Source organism: Vulpes vulpes, chromosome 13, assembly GCF_048418805.1.
Source record: "Vulpes vulpes isolate BD-2025 chromosome 13, VulVul3, whole genome shotgun sequence".
In the NCBI taxonomy this organism is placed as follows: Eukaryota; Metazoa; Chordata; class Mammalia; order Carnivora; family Canidae; genus Vulpes; species Vulpes vulpes.
The window spans coordinates 11,758,040-11,780,295 of record NC_132792.1 but is presented as its reverse complement, the minus strand read 5'-3'; the positions used below and the strand labels follow the sequence as shown (position 1 = coordinate 11,780,295).

Genomic DNA, 22,256 nt, shown 5'->3' with positions numbered 1-22,256 from the left:
TTCCATGGTATTTTTTTTTTTTCGGGAGTTCAGCTTTTTATTGAGCAGCTTATAAAAGTTTAGTCAAAGAGACCAAAGCGTGTCATCATCAGACTCCTCAGATTCTTCTTTCTTTGTTTCCACTTTTTTGTCCTCAGCTGGGGCAGCAGTGGTGGAAGGAGCAGGACCTCCCGCTGGCACAGCGCCAGCTGCTGGGGCAGGTCCACCAGCTCCTACATTGCAGATGAGGCTCCCAATATTCACGTTGACCAGGGCCTTTGCAAACAAACCCGGCCAGAAAGGCTCAACATTCACACCCACTGCTTTTATGAGAGCGTTGATCTTATCCTCCGTGACCGTCACCTCGTCGTCGTGCAAGATGAGGGCTGAGTAGATGCAGTAGACAGGGCGCGTGCCAAGCACGGTGCTAGTCGCCGGCTGAAGTGAGGGCCTCACCCCAACGCGGCCTTAGCTTCCTTGGAAAGACTGAGCACCTTAGCAGCAGCTGGGGAAAGGAGTTGTTTTTTTTTTTTTTTTTTTTTCTTTTTTTAAATGATTCCACCCCTTTACTCTGCCTTGTAGGTATGACCCCATGCAGGCCACGCATGGGGCTGCAGGGGGCTACAGTTGCCCAGGAGAAGCTTCCTCTACGTGACACTTTTTAGACTTTTTTTTTTTTTTAATTTTTATTTATTTATGATAGTCACAGAGAGAGAGAGAGAGAGAGAGAGTGAGAGAGGCAGAGGCAGAGGGAGAAGCAGGCTCCATGCACCGGGAGCCCGATGTGGGATTCGATCCCGGGTCTCCAGGATCGCGCCCTGGGCCAAAGGCAGGCACCAAACCGCTGCGCCACCCAGGGATTCCCCACTTTTTAGACTTTTTAAAACATGTGGCCCAACCGTTTGCCATTTGAGAATTACAGCAAATGATTCTATTTGTAATTTTTAACCCTCCCACTGCCTCCCCCCCAAAAAACTGTACATGAGTTTACATATTAACATATAAATAATGAGAAGGGATGGTATTCTGGGGCCTTTGGGAGGTGCTAAGCCTCAGATGAGGTCCTGAGGGTGTCCCCCACCCTCCTGCCCACAGCGAGACGAGTGTCTTTGTAAAGAGGAAGACAGAGGGATCTGTGTCTCTCCTTGTATGCTTACACACCAAGGGGAGCCCCCTTGAGCAGTAAGAGGGTGGCTTTCCACAAGCCAAGAAGCAGGCCCCCACCAAGGATAGAACCTGCTGGTGCTCCAAGCCTCCAGAACTGTGAGAAATAAGTGTTGGTTGTTGAAGCCACTGTCTGTGGCATTTCGTTGCAGCAGCCTCACCGATTTAAGACAGCCTCCATGTGAGAAGGGTTCCAGGTTTAAATGAGATACTACGTGAAGGCTTTAGCACAGCACCCAACACATGCTCAGTGTTAGATGAAGCCTGGCAGGCATTCTCACTATTTTATTTACAAGTGACCCCCACGGTGGTTCAGAGCCAGTCACATAGTCACTTTGTGGCAGCTCCTGGGATGAGCTGGGTCCTTCTCCCTCCGCCAGGGAGTGCCTTTCTTGTCCTGCCTTCGTGGACAGGCCATGTGTTACCAGCATTCTTACAAAAAGCCTTGAGAGCCAGAGCAAGGCAGGGAAAAAAACTGCCTGGATGCTGCCTGCGGGCTGAATGAAGCCATTCCTGGGGTTTTGTTAGCTTTCTGGTTAGCACCAAAATAAACACCTCCAAATGGCTTTGAGGTTCCCAGTTGACATTGCATTTTGGATTCAGGCAGCCCTGGCATTTTGCATCTTACTGAGAATGTAAAATGTTTAGAGAGCAACAAAAGTAATGGTGAAAGGGGGAAATTCAGGCTTGGGCAGGGCAGGCTGTACCCCCGTTGGTGTGATGAATGGGTGAGAAATGGCTTAGGGACGCTTGTGACGTCCTGTGTTCCCAGGTGTTGGGATGAGAGGGGCATAAGCAGGTAAGGAGAAACTGCTTTGCTGTCTAGAGAAGCCAGCGCTCTCCTGATGCTTCCGTGGTATAACGTTGAGTCTCATTCCCGTCCGCTCTGTCCGATGTTGAGGTGTTGGGTGTAGTGTCGTGGAGGGTGTGGTGTGGGTAGGCATTGGTGGCACCTTGCTTGTATGTTAGTTACCCTTTAATGAATGGCTCTGACCTGCCAAGATTTGAATAAACCTTTCAGCAACCCCAAGAGGTGGATGCCGTGTGACTCTGATCTCACTGGTGTGAAAACAGAGGCGCAGACTGGTCCAGATACCCAGCTGGTGAGGCTGAAGCCGGGGTCCCAAGCTTCCCTGGGGCTCCTGGCCACGTTCCCCAGGCTGCCTGCACCCTATCCCAGACGTGTTACAACCTATCACAGGAGATGCCAGGACTCTGGTCCCAGGCGGACAGAGGGGACCCTATGGAGGCTGGGTCTTCGCACCTGTTGGAATGGACACTAGCCTGCTATATTTGCAGTCTCCCCTGAAGTGACAACCCTTGTTGGGGTGGTGGGTGGTGGTGACAGGGGGTTACACCCCAGCTCTGTTTGTTTACTCGGTGGACATGGGCCTGGTGGCCATCAGGGAGAAAGGGGGGCAGGGCTGGCAGGCAGGAAGAAACCTGCAGACCATCCACGCCCCACTGTGGATGGACTCCTGGATTATAACTCGGAGGCTCCAGTGACCAGACTTGGGTCAGTAAGCCCGGGCTGCAGAGAGAGATGCGAAGTCTTTTTGTTTCCCACGAAGTTCTCACCATTTTAAAGGGCCCTGTTTCCTTAGTTACCTCTCTAGGGATGGTGGATGTGGGGTCTTCCCAGCCCGAGATCTGTGGGGGATGCGAGGAGGGGGTGGCGGGGCCTGGGGGGGGAGGGAAAGGAAGAGCAGGACAGGGGTGCGCGTTCCACACCCGGCTTCTTCCTCGTTTAACTTTAGCTTCTTCCTCGTTTAACTTTCTCCCCCACGGAGAACAAGGGGCCGATTCACGGGCATGAGAGGCCTCCCTCGCCTGGAGTCGGGTTCCTGCGCCTTCCAGTGACTAAGGAGGAAATTCCATCACGCATCATTCATGCCGTTCTCTATCTTCATCTTGTGGCTGCCTCATCTTTCTGGAATTTGCCTTTTTCCTTTCTTTTTTTTCTGGGTAGTACGTGGAGGCGACATGTGGTATGGCCCCGGAAAACACAGCCCGGCTTCGGTCTTGACACGCGGTCGTCTGCAGGCGTCACGTGCTGGGGACGGTGGGCATTCGGAGCGCCGGTGGTTCCTCTGATCTTTGGGGCTTCGCACCCACTTCTCAGCCCCCGGTGGGACCTCTGGTTAACACTCACATTGCCTGGGACCTTGAGGTTGAATCTCTCAGGACTGCCAGCTTTCCGGTGTGCTTCCCTAGATGGAAGGGTCACCCCAGGTGTCTGGACCGGCGTGGCACTGGGGCCACGGTCACGAGGAGGTGAAGCACGCTTCCATCACCGGTGGGGACAGGGGACAGGGGACATACTGCACGTTCTGATGGGCGCTTTCCACCTCTCCCGGGCCCCACCAACCTTGGCTTTAGAACCTGCCTCCTCTGGCTCCTGCGCAGGGCTGGTTGTCCTGTGCCCCTTGCTCATAGGCACTTACCTGCTGTTGGCTCCCGCCGTGTGGGTCTGTCTCTCCTATGAGCCTGGGAGCTTGTCCAGTGGGAGGAACAGGTTTGGGCTCACAGTGTATTTCAAAGCCCCTTTTTTTAAAAAATATTTTGTTTATTTATTCATGAGAGACGGGGGGGAGGGGGGCAGAGACACAGGCAGAGGGAGAAGCAGGCTCCATGCAGGGAGCCCGATGTGGGACTCAATCTGGGGACCCCAGGACCACACCCTGGGCCAAAGGCAGGCGTTAATCCGCTGAGCCACCCAGGGATCCCCTGAAAGCCCTTTTTATGGGGCCAGCTCATGTTTGCTGCTGGATGAACTCTCAGGACACTGGTTGAGATGCTTCTGAATTAAAGGGGGTGGGGTCACACGGGCCACTTTCCCCCTTTATGGATCAGCTGCTATTTATCATTCAGATAATCAATGAGTATATGTGTCTGCTGGGTTCTCAGGGTGGTTACTAGAAAGACAACACTTGCCCCTCCCCGAGTGGGGAAAACAGCAGGAAAACAGTACAACCGGGTGTTCGAAGTGACGTGTCTCCGAGTGAGAAAGCCTGAGTTTGAATCTTGGCTTTGTTACTTATTAGCATGTGACCCTGGACCACACACTTCCTTCAGCCTCAGTTTCCCTAGCTGCAGAATGGGAGCAATGCTGGTGTTCATGCCTGGAGATTATTTTAATGAACTAGTACATGCATAATGTTTAGTATATGTGGGAAGCTTCCTGGAGAGAGACCCAGGGGCAACCGTTTTTTTAATTAAAAGGTAAGCGGACAGGACACACCTTTACTTTTTTTACTTTTTATTTTTTTAATAAGATTTTTATTTATTTATTCATGAGAGACACAGAGACACAGGCAGAAGGAGAAGCAGACTCCTTGCAGGGGGCCTGATGCAGGACTTGATCCCAGGACCCCGGGATCACCACCTGAGCCAAAGGTGGATGCTCAACCACTGAACCACCCAGATGCCCCAGGATGCACCTTTAAGAACTGGTAACAGCTCTGCTGGGGGTGGCCAGTGTGGTCCTGAGTGGGCATGGTGGTGCAGGGCAGCGTGTGGGGTCCTGGAATGCCGAGGCCTGCGGGTTGGGAAGCTGGGCCGTGGCAGCCCCCGCAGAGACACTGGGACTGGAGTGGGAACCAGAACTCCCTCTGGGAGGCAGTGACCAGCCTCCAGGAGCCGAGGGTCAGGAGGAAAATGTTGGGCCAAAGGCTTTTGGAACCAGAGGGAAGCAGGGCCCTCATGCTCTTGTTCTTTTAGGACTGTGTGTACGATAGACCTGTAGGTCCCACAACGATCACTGTGGCTAAGATTTGGCAAGTGGGAGGTAGTTTTTCTGATGAGGCCAGGTGGAGAGGCTGTGCATGTAAGGGGTAAGCCCCAGGGAGTGGGGTGCAGGGGAGAGCCCCAGCACATCATGTTGACCCTCACCCTTGCCACATTAGGGCTGGAGGGACAGTTGCTTAATTAGGCCAGTCCACCTTCGACTCAGGAGAGGACGATTGGAGGGGGTGGGGTGGACTTGGGGTGCGGTGATGAAAATATGCATCAGGAGGGGATGCTTGAAGCTTGTTTTTTGTTCCTGAAAGAATTTACTCACCCTCTGTTTCCTGGGCAACTGAGCTTTGGTGTCCACGTCTGTAGACTGGGGGTAAGAAAGAACCTCTGTTCCGTGGGGCAGGTGTGATACCCCGAGCTGACATGGCCAAGCTTGTAGGAATCTGACCGAGAACGCTCATGCCTCCCTCTTAACTGTCTTCATTTGCTGGGAAATCTCTTATCAGATGGACAACTGCAAAGCCCACTCTAGTTGGATCAGTGCAATTAAATGACTTCCTGATGGTAATAATTAAATGAGTAGCTAATTATCAGAGCCCACGTTCATCTCGTTCATCTCGTGGTTAAGTCCTGGCCATCTGTTACCTAACTTAGTCCCTGCAGTCATCCTAGGAGAGGTAGTGCTGTCGCTAGCCCCATTTCTACAAACAAAGAAAACCGAGGATCAGAGAGGTTGAGTATAATGTCTCATGTCACAGAGCTAAACGTGGCTGCTCTGGTGTCCCAGCCCCAGCAGTCTGACTCCAGAGCCTGTGCTGTTAAGCACTGAGGATTTGGGGGAGGAGTAGGAATGCAGACTTTTTCCTTCCCAGCCTCCCACAGATAGTCACTCTGACGGGCTTGTGCTCAGTCTGAGATCGGCCGAACCCCAGACACCCATCTCTTCGTCCACCTGCTCTGAACCATCGGTGGCATAAGGGAGGCTGAACAGAAAGGACTCCCTTTTACTTCCAGCCTCTTCCTAGCTCCTCTTGGAAACTTTTCCACTTGCTGACAGCTGTGTCCCTTTGTTCTGGACATTGCTTTCTTGGTCTGTGTCATTTGAGTAGATGCAGGCACGTCTGTGTCTGGAGCTGTCACCAGGAATGCTGCAGCCAGGAGTGCTCCCGAGCGTGGTTTCTGTGACCCACGCAACAGAGCCCGGTGGCCGTGGGTCCCCACTCCCAGCACTTAACATGCTGGCTTTGCAGAGGCTCCATAGGGGTTCATGCTGGGCCATGTGTGACTGTGGCCAGTCCCACCTCTTTGGTGAAGATGGTGTTTCACTGAGGGATGGCAGCTGTTAAGTATGAGGTCCCATCGAGGCATTGCTTGCCATGGGGGTGGGGTGCCCCCTTCCCCCCCCCCCAGTAGCCCTGGAGCAGGAGTTAGCAAGAGCGATCACTCCAGCAGCTATAAAGTGTGGGACTGGGGTCTGTAAAGAGACTGAGTGCCAGGCGCCCTCTGGGGCTCCTTACTTCTTACCATCACCACAACCCTGTGTATTCCCTCATTTGCAGGTGAGGAAACTGGACCCATGGAGTAAAGACACAGCGCGCAGACCTAGAGCTTAACACCGGCTGTGTCTGAGAGCATGCTTGGCCTCCTCTGCCATGCTCGGGGACGCTGACACTGCCTCTAGGGACCAGGAGTCAGTGCTGCAGGTGACATTGTGGCTCCTTTCCGGTCTCTGACTACTCTTATCTTAGGCAAAGACAGAAGGAGCAGTCTTCCTTTCCATAAACTGTTTTAACCGAACCTCACCACAGGTTTATGGGTGGTGCTTGTCTCATAATGGATAAAGGATGGGCGAGGCTCCGTGTGGGCAGTCGGGGGATGGGGCTGGGGGCAGGGGTGGAACTGGCTTTTAGAGGAGACCTGGCTCTGAGTGCCCCTCGTTAGATGAGCCTTCGGGCTGTCTCTCCACTTCCTCAAGAGGAGTGAGCAGATCCCCCTATTTAAAAATTCTGTGATCCTGGGACACCTGGGTGGTTCAGCAGTTGAGCGGCTGCTCAGGGTGATCCTGGGGTCTGGGATCGAGGTCCACGTCAGGCTCCCTGCATGGAGTCTGCTTCTCCCTCTGCCTGTGTCTCTGCCTCTCCCTCCCACCCCCCCCCCCGTCTCTCTCATGAATGAATAAATTAAAAAAATATATCTTAAAAAGAAATTCTGTGATCCTGCAGCTGGAGCATTTGGAGCTGGCATTGGGTTCACTGCAGTATCTGTACTCACACATGGATCAGTTGAGGGGGAAGGACTTCTTGGTTTTCCTGAAGGTTGTCTTATCATGCTAGCTGGCTAAATTTTGGAGGTACTTCCTGGGCATCTTGAATGGTTGACATGTGTTAACTCATGTAACCCATACGATTGCCCTACGTGATAGGTACTGTTATCACCACTCTGATTTTAAAGATGAACAAACTCGGACTCAAAGGAGTCGAGTGACCTGCCAAAGATCTCTCCGTGGGTAAGTGGCCATGAAGGGATTTGAACAAGGAGAGGCTGCCGAGGTCACGTGGGTGGGCCCTCTGCAGGGTGACGGCTCCGTGAGGCTGGAGCCCACTCTTCCCCCATGTGATCCCACAACCATCCTAGTGGAGAAGTTTGATGCTTTGTGATGCACGAAGGAGGAAAGGCTTGTGTGTGGTTAAGGAATTTGCCTGAATGCTGCAGGTTGTACATGGTGGCATTAGGATTGAACTCAGGTCTGCCGACTCCAAATATAGGGTCACTGTTCCATCTTCTCCTCCCTTTCTTGCTAACTTCCCCCTGTCCAGCTGGCCTTTCTATGCAGGTGTCCTCATCGTGCCTGTGCTTTCTTCTGGTTTGGAGAGCCGGCCTTACTCCTCAGCATCTGCATGGCTTCCTCTTCACATCTGCTCCCAGTACCTGACATTCAAACCAGGATTCCCTCTGTAGCTCGGTGATCAGAAGATTCATCCACTGAGCCTGACCTGGCATGTGCCCTTTCGCACTGGGAAGCCATGGACCACCACGGTTCATGCTGGGCCATGTGTGACTGTGGCCAGTCCCACCTCTTTGGTGAAGATGGTGTTTCACTGAGGGATGGCAGCTGTTAAGTATGAGGCCCCATCGAGGCATTGCTCGCCATGGGGGTGGGGTTCCCCCCCCCCCCCAGTAGTCTGTGCTCCGTCCAGCTGTTGGGAGTTTCAGCCAGGTTCAGGGCCTCTGGAAGCTCTCCAGGCTGGAAGCGCTTCCTTCCGCTCACCCACTGTGCATGCTTCCTCCCCTCTCTGCTGTGGGAATGGAAGCCAGGTGACCACTGACTCCCCAGATCACCCGCTCAGCCACTCCAGGCCAGTGGAAGGTGTTGTCTTCCTGGGTGTTTCCCTCTTTTCAGTCTCCCTCAGACTTCTGCTCAGCTCCCACTTCCCAGCCCAGTTGAGTTGTATCTTTGTTTTCTCTAGAGCCTCGGCCGGCCTGTCCCAGTGAAGGGCTGGGCCTTGCCCACAGGGCTGCCCTGCTCTGTCTGTGTGAGGTGCCTGTCTGACCACCAGATCGTTCACCTTCAGGCAGCAGGGCAGTTTGCCACATAACCTTGCCCCCAGATCCCCCAATACTCGACAACAAAAAGACAAACAATCCGATACAAAAATGAGCAAAAGACCTCAATATCCCTTTCTCCAGAGGAAATATGCAAATGGCCCGCGAATGAAAAGATGCCTAACTTCATTAGTCATTAGGGAAATGTAAATCAAAGCCATGAGATATCCCTTTATACCTGCTAGGATGGTTATAATCATAATTACAAAAGAGCAGAAAATAACAAGTGTTGGCTCAGGTGTAGGGAAATTGGAGCCCTTGTGCCCCACTGATGGGAATGTAACAGGGTTAAGCCCCTGGGGAATACAGCTTGGTGGTTTCTCACAGTTAGGTATAGAATCCTTCTATGACCTAGCGATTGCACTCTATAGAAGCATTGATTTGATCAAATACTGATTTTATTTATAAAAAGGAAGTATTGATAATCTGCTACAACATGGATGAACCTCAAGAACATTGAAAAAAGCTAGGCACGAAAGGTCATTTTGTAGGATTCCTACATTTTGTAGGATTCCATTTTTAGGAAATGTTCACAATTAAGCCAGAATGCAGATCCTTGGTTGCTGGGGGTGGGAGGCAATGGGGCATAACTGCTTAATGGGGATGAGGTGTTATTTTGGGATGATGGAAATGGTTTGGAAGTAGAAGTGTTGCACTCATTGCAGATGTACTAAATGCTGCTGAATTGTGTATATTAAAATTGTTACTTTTAGTTTTTGTGAGTTTCACTTCAACTAAAACACACATGCACAGCAGGTCCCCCTGAGGTAAAAAGAGGAAATGTGGGGCACATGCTTTACACACTTTACGTCTGACTCTTGACCCCAGTGAATGCTATAGATGGAATGGGCCCCATTATGTCCATTTTACAGGTGAGAAAGTAGAGGCTCAGTTAGGGCACACAGTTTAGAGAGGCACCCACAGATGTGGAACATGGGCTTATGTGAGCCTGACATGGTCACTTTACTCTTCTTCGTGGGCAACACAAAAGGCTTTTGTTTTGCTTTGCTTTGCATCAGAGTGAACTCAACACTGTGCAGGCAAGAACTGTGCTCAGCTCATGGATGCATGGCCTTGACTCCAAGCAGCTCAGCCTCGTATCCTTTCGTGAGACACCTGCCCCTTACCTTCCACGCATCCAAGTCCTTTGAAACCTGATGCACTTCGGCCGCCCGCCTACGGGATCTGTTTCCAACACACACCACCGCTCACCTCCTTCCCGAGGAGGCCAAGATCTATAGCTGAAAGAAAACAGAAGATGAAGGTTTGAGTCCCTGTCCTGCTGCGTGATCGTGGATGAATCTCATAAACCCACAGCACCTCAGTTTTCCCTAAATGTGTAGTGGGGGAGCAGGAGAACACTCAGGCATCTTCCCTGGGGTGGTTATGAGGACCGACTGTATCTCTGTCTGGGCTTTAAAGACGGAAAAGCACCATCTGGACATGAAGGATGGGCAGGATCACTCCTTGAATCAAGGTCAACTTTCTTGCATACTCAGCATAGAACAGACCCAAGCGACAAAATCTAGCCCAGGGGCATGTGACTGGTGCTTAGTCTTGATTTGCTGCCTGGACAAGAGCATGAAAGAGCAGGAGGCAGTCCGTGACCCGAATTGTGCACTTGGTCTAGGATTTAGACTTCTCGTTGTCCTTCGTGTGTGCTCAGCCCTGGACCAAACATATTGTGGGCGGTCAGGAAGCACTTGTGGGTTGACTTGCCTCTCTTCTCCATGACCAAGCTGGAGATGGACAATTTCATTCTGATCTTTGGCTTTTGGCTGCTTTTTTTCTTTCATCATGGGAATTCTTGCAGGAAGACACGGGGAAGGAAGATGCAGATGCTCTGCTTTGTTCCCCCCTTCACCCTGCAGAAGTGTGTGATCTAGGGAGAGACAGGAGAACTGGCTTTCCCAGTGGGAAGTTGTTTGGCTGTTGCCTTCACCTGGCCTTGTCAAGGTGGAAGACCTGCATTCCTTCTTCCCTGTGTCCTCTTCTTCTTGATTCTGTCACTTTTTTAGGAGCACTTAACTGAAGCTTTACAAGTGGGAGGTAAGAGGCGGTGCCTCTCTGTACAGGTCACCCTTGTGAGTATCATTTTGGTTCTGACAGCAGGTTGGATTGCCTTTTATTCTTCTGATTGAGGTGGCCAACAGCCGTAGGTGTTGCTATGGATTCCTTCACTCTCAGTCAGTAACCTTGGACTAGGCAACCTGTGTTAGGAGTCTCAGTTTTTACATCTGCAAAATGAGGGGAGAATGACACTTGGGGTCCCTCAAGTTCCTCTTGGCCCCAAGATTCTGACAGTCTACAGTGGGTGTGTTTGATAGCCACTAATTGCAAACATCTTTTGTCTTTCCTTTTTCTGCCTGAACTTTCATCCTGTGGGTACTCACCTATGTACCCACCCAGCCACCCAGCCACCCATCTGCCTACCCACCCATCCATTGACCCACCCACCCATCCATCTACCCACCCCATCCACCCACCCACTCACTCACCCACCCACTCACTCATCTACCTACCCACCCATCCATTGACCCACCCACTCACCCCTCTACCCACCTACCCACCCACCCATCCATTGACCCACCTACCCACCTGCCCATGCACAAGCCACATTTACTGGATAGCTCCTCTGGATCAGGCGGTATGCTAAGTCCTGAGGACACAGGGAGGTCTTAAGAGCTCACAGCCATAAGTGAGACATGGATGTTGGAATAAAATAGGAAAATCAAATGTTATGGGTGCTATGATGCAGAAGGGCACAGACCGTGCTCGTAGCAACAAGGCAGGCCAGCAACCTCTCCTTAAGATGCCTTTAATGAGGACTATGGCTTGCCTTCTGCGACAGCTTCAGGACAGGCTTGTCTTGATGTGGGCAAGCGGTGTTGATGACCTCAAGAGGCCCCTTGTAGCCACAGGAATCTGTGATGTGGAGTTCTCAATTGCCGGCTTTGCTGGAGAAGAGAGAGAAAAGGAAAGAGGGAAGAAATAGTGGGGCCGGTCAGTCCTCCTGAACATTTATGTTTGTGGTCCCAAACCTCCGTTTCCTGGGGCTGCAGGCTGTGTGTGTGGGAGGCACAGAGCAGCGGCCTGGCGGGCACCGCGCTCCTGCAGCCGCTCTGGGGACGCTGTCTGTCGGCAGTGCCCTCCCCCTGCAGCGGTGGCGCCCGGCCGGGACAGGACTGCTCTGTGTCGGGTCAGTCAGCGTCCTGCGGCAAAGGGCAGAGCGGGGCCCGGGTTTCCGACAGCCCCGCCGCCCCTCGGAGCCCGCCAGTGCGGCAGTTCCGAGGGGGACGCTGGCATTTGCCCCACAAGGGAGATTGTGGACAAGGCAGCTTTTCTAATGAGCAGCCTCCGCTTGCCCTGTCGGAGATGAAAGGCTGTGTCTAAGAGCGGGTAATTTGGGGTTTTCCTGATGAAAGCAGTTGATGTGTGTTCGGACCTCATGCACACTGCAGCGCTGCCTTTCATCTCTGCTATCAGAGCATGGCCCGTCTTTGGCCTGCATCCGGGGCGGGCAGTGCCACCGGAATTGGATCGGGCCAGTGGTAAAGCATAAAGGAAGCCGTAGAATGACCTTGAGGGTGAAGGGTGGAGGAGTGGAGACAGCAGAGGCCGGTTCTGACTTTCCCGGTGGAGGAGGCTTCCCGTTGGTACCAGAATATGCATCATTGCACCTGGCAGTGCCGTGGAAAGAGGGTGCCCTTTGCAGCTGGACGGGGCTGGCTGAATGTGAAGGCGGGCTCTCCGCTCACTGAGTGGACACAGGGAGCCATTTACCCTCTCTGGCCTATGTCCTCCTTTGTCAGTGGGCCTGATATTACCATAACTCTTGTGGCCTCCAGAAACGCTCTAATGCACCGTCCGGAATCCACAAGGCCCTCAGGAATGTTCATCTGTTTCTGCTATCCTTGATGGACTTGACCCAGCGCGCTGTAGGCCCTAGAAGACAGGAACTGGAGACTTGCATTGTTCATCCACATTTCCCACACAGCACCTGGCACATAGTAGATCCTCCGTAAAGGGCTGGATGATGGCTCAGTGGAGAAAGGAGACTTTGCTGATGCCACCCATATGGGTCATCCATCTTTTCGGGGGGGGGGGGAGGTTGCAGGGATGAACAAAGGTTAAATAACTTGAATCTAAAACGTGCTAGTTATATAAACTTTGTTGTGTGCGCGCATAACACAGCAAGCAAATGCTTAAGACTTGATTCATTCATGGAATCCCTGCCCAGTCCAAGCTATACGCCCAAGAGATAAGTTGATTGTCCACTTGTAGCAACCCGGCCACTTGTCTGTCCAGTGTGGCCCTGAGTACCTCCACTGATGCGGCACTTACTACCACCAGAAAGGTGGCATTGATGGTTCTAATGTACTTCCTTCCGCCGAGGCGTGAGCTGTCTCTTCCAGCCGTGTGGGTTCTGATCCTTGGGACCTTCCCGATGAAACAAACTCTTCCAGGTGACAGCTTCCTGGTTGATGGAGGCAGATGCCATGTCACTTCTGAGTTGTCATCTCCTTGGGTTAACCACTTACCTAGCTGGGTGGCATTGGTTATGCCTCTTAATAATCTCCCTTAGCCTGTTTCCCCAGCTCTGGAGCAGCATTTGAGGGTGAAGTTAAAGGAATAATGTGCAGGACCTCTTGAGTGTGTATAGGCATCCACAGCCTCACGATATGATTGCATGTGAGGATCAGGAATGTGACCAACTCCCCATATAAACGGGAGCAGTAAAGTCTAAGGTAGTATTTTTGTGTGTGCTTTTTTTTTTTTTTTTTTTTTTTTAAGATCTATTTCTTCTAGAGATAGGAGAGTGTGGGGGCTGAGCAGAGGGAGAGAGAGAGAGAATCCTCAAGCGGACTCCATGCTGAGCACTAAGCCTGGCACCGGGCTTGATCTCACCATCCCGAGATCATGACCTGAGCCTAAACCAAGAGTCCGACGCCTAACCAACGGTGCCTGCCAGCCAGGCGCCCCCCCGCCCCCGTGTGCTTATATTTTAAAGCCACCTGCTACCACACTTCAGGTAGCACTTGGGCCGCTGTAGAGTGTGCATTTTCTAGTGTGGCACCCCTTCAATGCTGAGAAACTGAGTTCCTTGAGCTCCTCTTTGACGCTTTTTATTTCAAGAAATAGTGAGGTGACCTCTTCTACCCCATGGAAGTGATTCAGGTAGCAAATCCATTTCCTTTTCTAGTCTGGAGAGTTATTTAATTAGTGACCCGGTTCTCAGTGTGTCTGGGTTTCAGGAGAGGGGGGCCTTTGGAGACTATTTGTTCCTCCTTCTGTGAAATGGGAGGGAGTTGCCCCCACTCCACCAAGCAAGTACCACCCACGGGGACTGAGGATCAGGAGTGAATGAGACACGATACTGAGAGGCCGTGTCAGGTGCTTCACCTCTCTGCCTGGCTTCTGCCCATCTGGTTAAGGTGTAGGTGGGTTTGTCCAGGCCAAGCAGTGTGGGCATTGTGGGCGTCTCTACACAGATCAGAGAGTGTAAGGAAAGTCTTCACCTGTAAACCCTCCATCTCATCCTCAGGCCTCCCTGCTCCTGCACTGCCATGCACACCAGCAGGCGAGGGGTTCAGCATCTCATGCCGCCCACTGGGAGAAGCAGCAGGCTGATAGCACTGCTGGCCTGATGCTGGACATGGAGCACCCTGTGTAGGCAGTGCTACCTCCAGACCCCCTGGCCCCATACATCCGCCCAGAACTTGGCTCAGCTCTGAAGCCACCTCATTTCTTGGTGTGCCCCCAACTAGTAGTTCATGCCTTAGCCACATAGGAATTGAGGGAGTCCTCTGTGTCTGTGTTCCTACAGACAGCTTGCGCAGGGAGACGGAAGTCATGTAACATGAAAATATGCACTAATTAACTCACTGGTAGCGTCCAGCCCACCCACATCTGACGATGATCAGTCATTTGCTGATGGCCAGACGTTGTGAATATTTGTCAGTCCAGGGCAAGAATAGCAGAAACTCTTCACTGACCTCTGTTTGGTTCCCTCGCCCATTTTTTGTGCAGCAAACTGCATGAAGCCCCAGGCTCACTGGAGGCGCAGGGCTGATGGGCTACTCACAAGTCCATTTGTCCAGATGAAGACGTCTGTTCTGCTCCTGACTGGCTGTTGACCTTGCACAGGTTAAGTAACCTCTCTGTGCCTGGTTGCTTCATCTGCAAAACCGGACTAAGAGGACTCCCCTACCTTCTAGGGTGTTTATGAGCATCAAATGAGTTAATATATGTAAGGCTTAGAACAGTGCTTCCTGGCATGTGGCAAACACCCGTTAAATGTCCGCTGTTGGTACTGGTGTGCCAAAAGGCTTTTACCACTCTTTGCTTTCTCTGCCAGCCAAAAGTTAGTTGTGTCGGTAATTAAATATTGCATAACCTGAAGAAATTTGAGTATAAAGAGAGTCGCTGCATGAAAACCAAGTTTGGGATTTTGGAAAGAACGGATAACCTTGATTTGCTAAAAAGTTGTCACCGAACCACTTAGGGGGCAGAACAGCTGTAAAATAATAGAGGGGAAAGAACATAGTCAAACTATAAGAAGTCTGTATTCCATGTGCTTTGCAGAGGACGAGCTTTTGCACTATTTTAAAGCAGTAGAAATCAGAAATCGTAGATACTGCACAGCGAGTGTGTATTTTTGCAAGAAAGACGAGTTGCATCTCCAGTCGTGGCCCAAAGACAGACCCTGCCTTTTGATTGGCGGATACACGTGCGACTATAGTATGTATGTATCTGTCCTGTTCACGGTTGCCTCCCTGGTAGCGAGGTGACTTTGGGGGGAGTTGGGTAACGGGGCTTTTTCTCCCTAAGGCAGAGCAGTGGCCAGAAACGGCACGTTTGCCTAGACTGCAGGGTCTGCCAGTGCAAGTACAGGTACTGTGGGCAGGCTCCTGGAGTTGCTCACACTGGCCTAGCACCTTCTGTGTGCCAGGCCCTGGTGCAGTGCCTGATACTCTAGGGCTAATACAGCTAACAGCCTGAGAAATGGACGCAGATCCCTGCCGTCCGGGGCCTCCCTGGCCGGGGAAGCAACTACAAAGGGAACCAGAGGGTCAATGTAGGGTACTGGTACTTACCACACTGTGGAGAGAGAGAAGCGGGTAGGGGTCCTGAGTACTGTGGTCTGGGAGGCCTGGGGGCTCTGGGGGAATCAGACCAGTTAACATGGAGGAAATAACAAAAAAAAGATTACATGCAAATCAAAACAAAGTGATTTAGAAATAAAAGAATATAAAAAGGGACGGCTGGGTGGGTCAGTGGTTAAGCGCCTGCCTTTGGCTCAGGGTGTCATCCTGGAGTCCTGGGATCGAATCCCACATTGGGCTCCCTGCATGGAGCTGCTTGTGTGTCTGCCTCTTTCTCTGTGTCTCTCATGAATAAATAAATAAAATCTTTTTTAAAAATTTAAAAGAATTAAGAGGCCTTCAGAAGATTAAGAAAGAAGTCCGGGAAGGTCTTATGTAAAATGATCTTTTAATGATGAGGAGTGAAGGGAGCTTATATTTTGTGACAAAATATGTGGTAAGAAAAGCTTTGGCATTGGATTCGTTTTTTTGTGTGACTAATACTTAGGGCAAGGGTTTTTTTTTTAAATTTTTATTTATTTTTAAATATTTTATCTTTTTTTTTTTTTTTTTTTACTTTTTAAAACCAGAACGTTTATTTTGACTAATCGTTGAAATCCTTAAGATGAACTGGATGCTGCAACAGCTGCCCTCTTGGGCTTAGGTGTCGTTCCTTCACGGAATATTTTATCTTTTTATTCATGAGAGACACAGAGGCAGAGACACAGGCAGAGGGAGAAGCAGGCTCCATGCAGGGAGCCCGACATGGGAGTTGATCTTGGGTCTCCAGGATCACACCCTGGGCTGAAGGCTGCGCTAAACCGCTGAGCCACCTGGGCTGCCCTTTATTTTTATTTTTAAAAAAGATTTCATATATTTATTTGACAGCATAAGCAGGGGGAGCAGGAGAGGGAGGAGCAGGGAGCCCGATGTGAGGCTCCCAGGACCCCAGGATCATGACCTAAGCCAAAGGCAGACACTTAACCTACTGAGCCACCCAGGTGCCCCTAGAGCAGAGTTTAAAGTGACAACTTCGACGTGAGGTATAAGACAGACCTTATTTGTATTTATGATCATTTGTAATTAATGCATTAGGCATTTGTAATATATAAATGCTAAATCATTAAGTTCTGAATGTAAAATGTTTGATATTTATAGTTCTTTGTTTCTTGTAAAGTACCCACCCCCAGGAAAGGGGCTGGGACAAGTGACATGAGTGGCCCAAGATCACAGCCAAATGAGAGGTAGAGCTGAGGATCAAAAGCAGGTGCTGGCAGTTTGTCTTTTCAGGAGAAAGTCCCTCCTTCTCCAGGACACAGACCTGCCCCACTTACTGTAAATATCTGGACCTTATTTTAAGTGGCTTCGGGTCAAGTAGCTCTTCTGTGGGTCCTCTTCTCCACACCGTTCCTTTGGCTCAGGTCTTGCCCCTGCTCTTCCCTCTTCCCTGCCTGGCCTGCGTCTCCCTGAGCCCTCTTACTCCCTCCGTGCCTGTGCTTATCTTAGTCCTTTATGCATCTGGCTCCTGGAACAAGGGACAATCCCTGCAGAAAGGGACCTTGCCTGTTGATATGGTCCCCCCCCCCCCCCCCCCCCCCGGCTCAGCGCTACCTGCACAGGAAGAGGGAGGAGGCCAGTGGGCTTCTACAAGGCCTCCCCTCTCTCCTTCCCTCAAGACCTGGGGATAGAGCCAGTGGGATTCCAAGGGTGGATGGGGGCAGGCCAGGTGCACATGTTGGCAGAGCTGTTCCCCAGTGCAGCAGACAATCCAGCCCCCGTGCGTTAGCCACGGAGTGCCCAGACCTCAAAAGTAGTTGTAGGAGTGACAGGGATAGCAGACGCGGACACCTCCCCACCTTGCAGTTTATCAGCAACACGGATGGCCCCTAATGTGTGTGGGAAGCTGTGGAGAGCAGGGACAGGCAACCAGAATGGCCCAAGGTCACAGCCGAGTGAGGATGGAGCCGGGAAGGAGAAGCAGGTAGTGGTGGTCACTGACCTTCATGTCACAAGAAAAATAGCTACATCTGCTCCATGCCTCTAAGTTCCATCTTATTTCATGCTCCCAGAAGTGACTGTAAATCAGCTGGGCCTTCCAGGCCGCTTTTACAGCTGGGGAAACTGAGGCAGGAAAGATTGAAGCTGGGATGTGAGGCCTGGGAGTTGGTTTTGGTGTTCACTTTCCGTGCCGTGTTCAGACTGGGGCCTGCCACGGAGGATGGTTTTCGGGAGTCCTCAGAGGGCAATCCCGGTCCACGCCTGTGCCTCTGGCCGCCCCGGTTTGCAGGCCCTCCCGATCTGTGCGCTGCTTCCCTGCAGGAAGACCTCGCCCCCACAGCACTCCACTTACTCAGGAACCGCTCAGAGCAACTCATCAGGAGCCCTGAGACCTGCAGCTTTTGGCCCAAAGGGCTATTTCCTCTGGTTCGATGGGCGGGAGGGAGGAGGGGGGGAGGAGGAGGAGGAGGAGGAGGAGGAGGAGGAGGAGGAGGAGGAGGACGAGGGTAGCATTGGAGGGCTCCCTGAGGAGGAAGACAGCTCTGCTGGAAACAACAGGCGGGAAGGTGAGGCCAGAGTCCTGGGGACTGTCAGGCGCCCCGGCGCGCGGGCTTCCCCTGGGTTGTATAATCAGCTGTCACTTCAGCATTTCCCTGCGTCAGGCTTCGCAAGTACAGATGGAACATTAAACAGTGACTTCTTTATAAATATTTAACTCCCACTGTTTAGGAACTGCTCGGGGCGGGAGACAAAATAAGATCTGCAGGCCGTCCGCTGCGTGGCCCTTGTGCCGTGGCATTGGATCGCGAGGGTCAGAGTTGCGGGGGGCGGGCGGCAGCAGCTCTTCTGAAAGCCCTTTGGCTCTCAGCTGGCAGGGTCGTGCCCTCTGTTGAGGGGTGCATTCGGGGACACACGTCTGCGTGTTCATGGAGTTGTTCAGACCTAGCGCATACTGTTCTGGAAGCCACAGCTAACATGTCAGCACAGTGGCTGGGATTGGCATTGGTGGTATTACTGGCACGGCTCCATATAAAAGCCTTATTGAGGTATAATTCACATACCCTACAAGTCACTGGCTTAAAGTGTACAATTCAGTGGTTTTAATAGGTCGGTGGAGTTGTGCAACCGTCCCACAATCTATTTTAGAACATTTTTATTACCCCAAAAAGAAACCCCGTATCCGTTAGCAGTCATCCCCCCCCCCGCCCCATTCCTGCCAGTGTCTCTATGGATTTGTCTGTCTCATGTATGTATTCTTGTTTTATATATGGGTCTTTTGTGCTGGCTTATTTCACTTGGCATAATATTTCCAAGTTTCTTCCATGAAACTTCTTGCATATATCAATGCTTCATTCTTTTTTTTTTTTTTTTTTTTTTTAACAGCCAAATACTATGTCGCTGTATGAATCCACCGCACTTTGTGTCTCCATTCATTTGTTGACTCGGAGGCGGCCGACTCATTCAGAAACGAGTCTCTGCTGTTCTGGGAAGAGGTCTGGGAGGTTAACGTGAAGCCGGTGGTGGAGGTGGAGGTTGACATGTGCTCAGCTGGCGAGCCGCTCAGCTTTGACTTAGCACTGAATGTACATGCCAGACACCGTAGGAGGCTTATCTGGTAGTTCCGACCGACAGTATCAGATTGTGGTATAATCTCTCCAAGAGATCTACACACGTCTCCTAGGCCGTCCTGCTGGGGGTTTTCTGGACAGGAGGACAGAAGGCTGAGTTTGTGTCCTAGGTCCGTTTCATGTGACATCACGGGGTGACTGTCCTTAGGAGAGAGAAGCAGGGAAGAGACGCACGCTCGGGCGATACGCCCTTTCTGCTGTCCCGCGTCTCTGCAGACACCTGTCCCCGGTGGCACCCCTCCGCGTTCCTCGTCCCTGGCCGTCCCCGCTGCTTCAGCACTCATCTCAGCGGCTGACTCAGCGCGGGCCCGGTATCTGGCTTAGGCAGGAAACGTTAAAAAATGGGCACTCTTATCATTGCTGGTCATTTCCCGGTCATCCAGGGATGACTAATTGTAGTGGATGCTGCTGGTGTTCTTTCCCCGGTCCCCTTGACGGGACGGCACACTCACCTTCCAGCTGCTGAAGTTCACGCTGCCCCCTTCTCTGGAGATTTGTTGCCTTATCCAGGAAGTTGCTCACCCCCCAGACACCCCACCCCGTTCCCCAGCTGCTGCTGACTTGGGTACAGCAGGCCAGCCACCCCCCCCATGCTTCCAGGTGGGGTGAACTTGGTGGTGCCGTTCATGCTCCAGAACTCCCGTGGGATCGGGCTGAGGCTGGTGTCCCACTGAGACCCCCTCCTTGCCGAGCCCCCTCTCAAGCTGGCCTGCGCCCCCCACTCCCTTTGTCCCGTGCACTCTCTCCAGCAGACAGGCCAACAAGAGTTCGCATCTCAAGGTCCTCTTTCTGGGGAGTGCACCCTCAGACCCTATCTGGTAACAGTGTCCCTTCCTGGGTCCCCTCTGATGACGCCGAATCTTGGAGATTGTCTGCTTGAGCTTCCTTCCTGGCTTGGCCCACTAAGTGTTGTGTTTTGTTGGATTTGGTTTCAAAGTCTTTTCAAACTAATCAGACCCTAGAAAAGGTCTGCACTGAATCACAGTCCTGGCACTGTCCCTCCTTTCCTCCCTTCCTCCCTCCCTCCTTCCTCTCTCTCCTCCTCCCTCCCCCCAATCCCATTCCCCTTCAGCGGCATCCTTTCCTGTGTCAGCAGTGACCTCAGCAGAAAAAGGCCTTGGGAAGGCACATGGGAGGTGCAGCAGGCTTGGTGCCGGACAGCCCAGCATCAAGGGCAAGCCCTACCACCAGCAACCGGGTGGTCAGTAGTATTCCTTCTCCAGGCCTTGCACTTTCTCATCTGAACCCTGGCCTGGTAATTTCTCTTACCTGCCACGGTTGTGAGGACTCAGATGACGTGATTGGGTGTCCCGGGATAGTGACTGGTCTCAAGTCAGTGCTTGGTTCACAGGAGCTGCAAAAGTGTCCCAAAGGACCTCATGCATTTGGGTCTTCAGCTTGCCAGCCCGCTGTCACCCATCCAGGCCCTATTCGGGTCTCATCACTTTTGCTCACATTGTACCTTCTTCCTGGGTTCCTCTTCCTTTTCTCTCTGAGCCCACTAAAGGCAGCCCCACAGATGCCATCTCCTGTAAAGCACCCTCGAGTACCTGGCAGGTGGGATCATTCTTCCCAGCATGGCCATCCTTGCCAGGTAGTGGAGGATCTATAGGATTTCTCTGCTTCACGACATCACTGCCTTCACGAGCGTGGTAGGCGTGTGGAGGGCGTGTGTGTTCTAGCCGCATCCCTCACCAGCTGGGCGGCTGGGGCTGGGAAGCTGTGCCAGCTGCTTACCCATAGGACTCGGAACACGTTTTAGGTGCACGATCAGCGATGGTTTCCTGATAACCTGGCAGTTCTGAATTGGCCAGCAGTTGGAAGAATAAACAAGTACCAAACAAGCAGAGGAAATTCCACAAATGCAGAGCTGTTTGAGTTAACATCAAGCTAAGGGCTAGGGCGCCTGGGTGGCTCAGTGGTTGAGTGCCTGCCTTCGGCTCAGGGTGTGATCCCAGGGCTGGGGATCGATTCCCACATCAGGCTCCCTTGCAGGGGGGCTGCTTCTCTCTCTGCCTGTGTCTATGCCTCTTTCTCTGTGTCTCTCATGAAAAAAAAAAAATAAAAATTTTTTAAAATAAAAAAGCTAAGGGCCAAGCACTTTTAAGAGATTTTACATGTGGTCAGTGGGTGAACTAGGCTGTTGCCCCTCTGGTCAACTTTCAAAGGGGGTCCAGGGGCCATCGGCTCCTGCCAGAGCTCGGGCCCACAGAGCTGAGTTACAAGGGGGACATGAGGACCATCAAATCCCAGAAAATTGGGACTCGGCTTGATTCTGAGTTGTAGTTGTTGCTTGCAAGGATCCGCTGTGACGGAGTTCGCTCTATTACGTCCAGCACCGATGACTGCCACCGCCCCTTGGAGGCGACCCATCACTGCATCTCCCTTGTCTCCCTGGCCCTGCCTCCGACTCCGGCACTCCGTCCCCTCCCTTTGAAGGGACACAGTGCTACTCACAGCCTGGCCCTCTGCGGTGGCTGCGGACAGGGGCTGAGAATAAGCTTGTGCCCGCGGCTGCCCTCCAAATACAGCAGGGCTGGGTTGACCTTTAAATAGACGGGCCCTGGGCCACTCAGTTCCTGGAAGTTTGAAGAAAGTCAGCCTTTCAAGTGATGTGACTTCCAACCTCAGGAAAGATCCCTGTGTTTGCGAAAGCCATAATTGACTGCTGCTTTTGCACTTCATTATAGTATGTGGCTGTGCAGCCAGTCGGAGCCAGCATGCCAGGGTTAGGAGGGGAACATCCTCAAGTATTTTAATATACCCCTTCTTAGAAGCAAGATAAACATATGTATTGTACTTTGCAACAGAGGCGGGGAGGGGGGGAAGGGGGAGGCCTGGCACCGCATGAAAGGTCTTTTTAAACTCAATTCTGAGGTTTTTCTTTTTCTTTTTCCTTTTCTTTTTAAATTTTTATTTGTAAGCAAAGCTGGCATGAGAGAACGATGCCAGCATCTTTTGAGCTGCGTGGAAACCGAGTCCCTCCCCAGACTACAGTCTGCTCCCTCCTGTGAGTCATAAACTACCACTGCCTTCGTGCGCCTGATGAAAAAGGCCTGGC

The 22,256-nt window shown here is 51.9% G+C and overlaps 1 long non-coding RNA gene and 1 pseudogene across 3 annotated transcripts in view; one reads left to right on the top strand and one right to left on the bottom strand.

Moving 5' to 3' along the window:
* LOC112915980 (uncharacterized) overlaps positions 1-22,256 on the top strand; it is a 182,916-nt gene that overhangs the window by 83,075 nt on the left and 77,585 nt on the right. The gene's annotated exons all lie outside the window — the stretch shown is intronic.
* LOC140595000 (large ribosomal subunit protein P1 pseudogene) lies at positions 22-21,568 on the bottom strand (annotated as a pseudogene).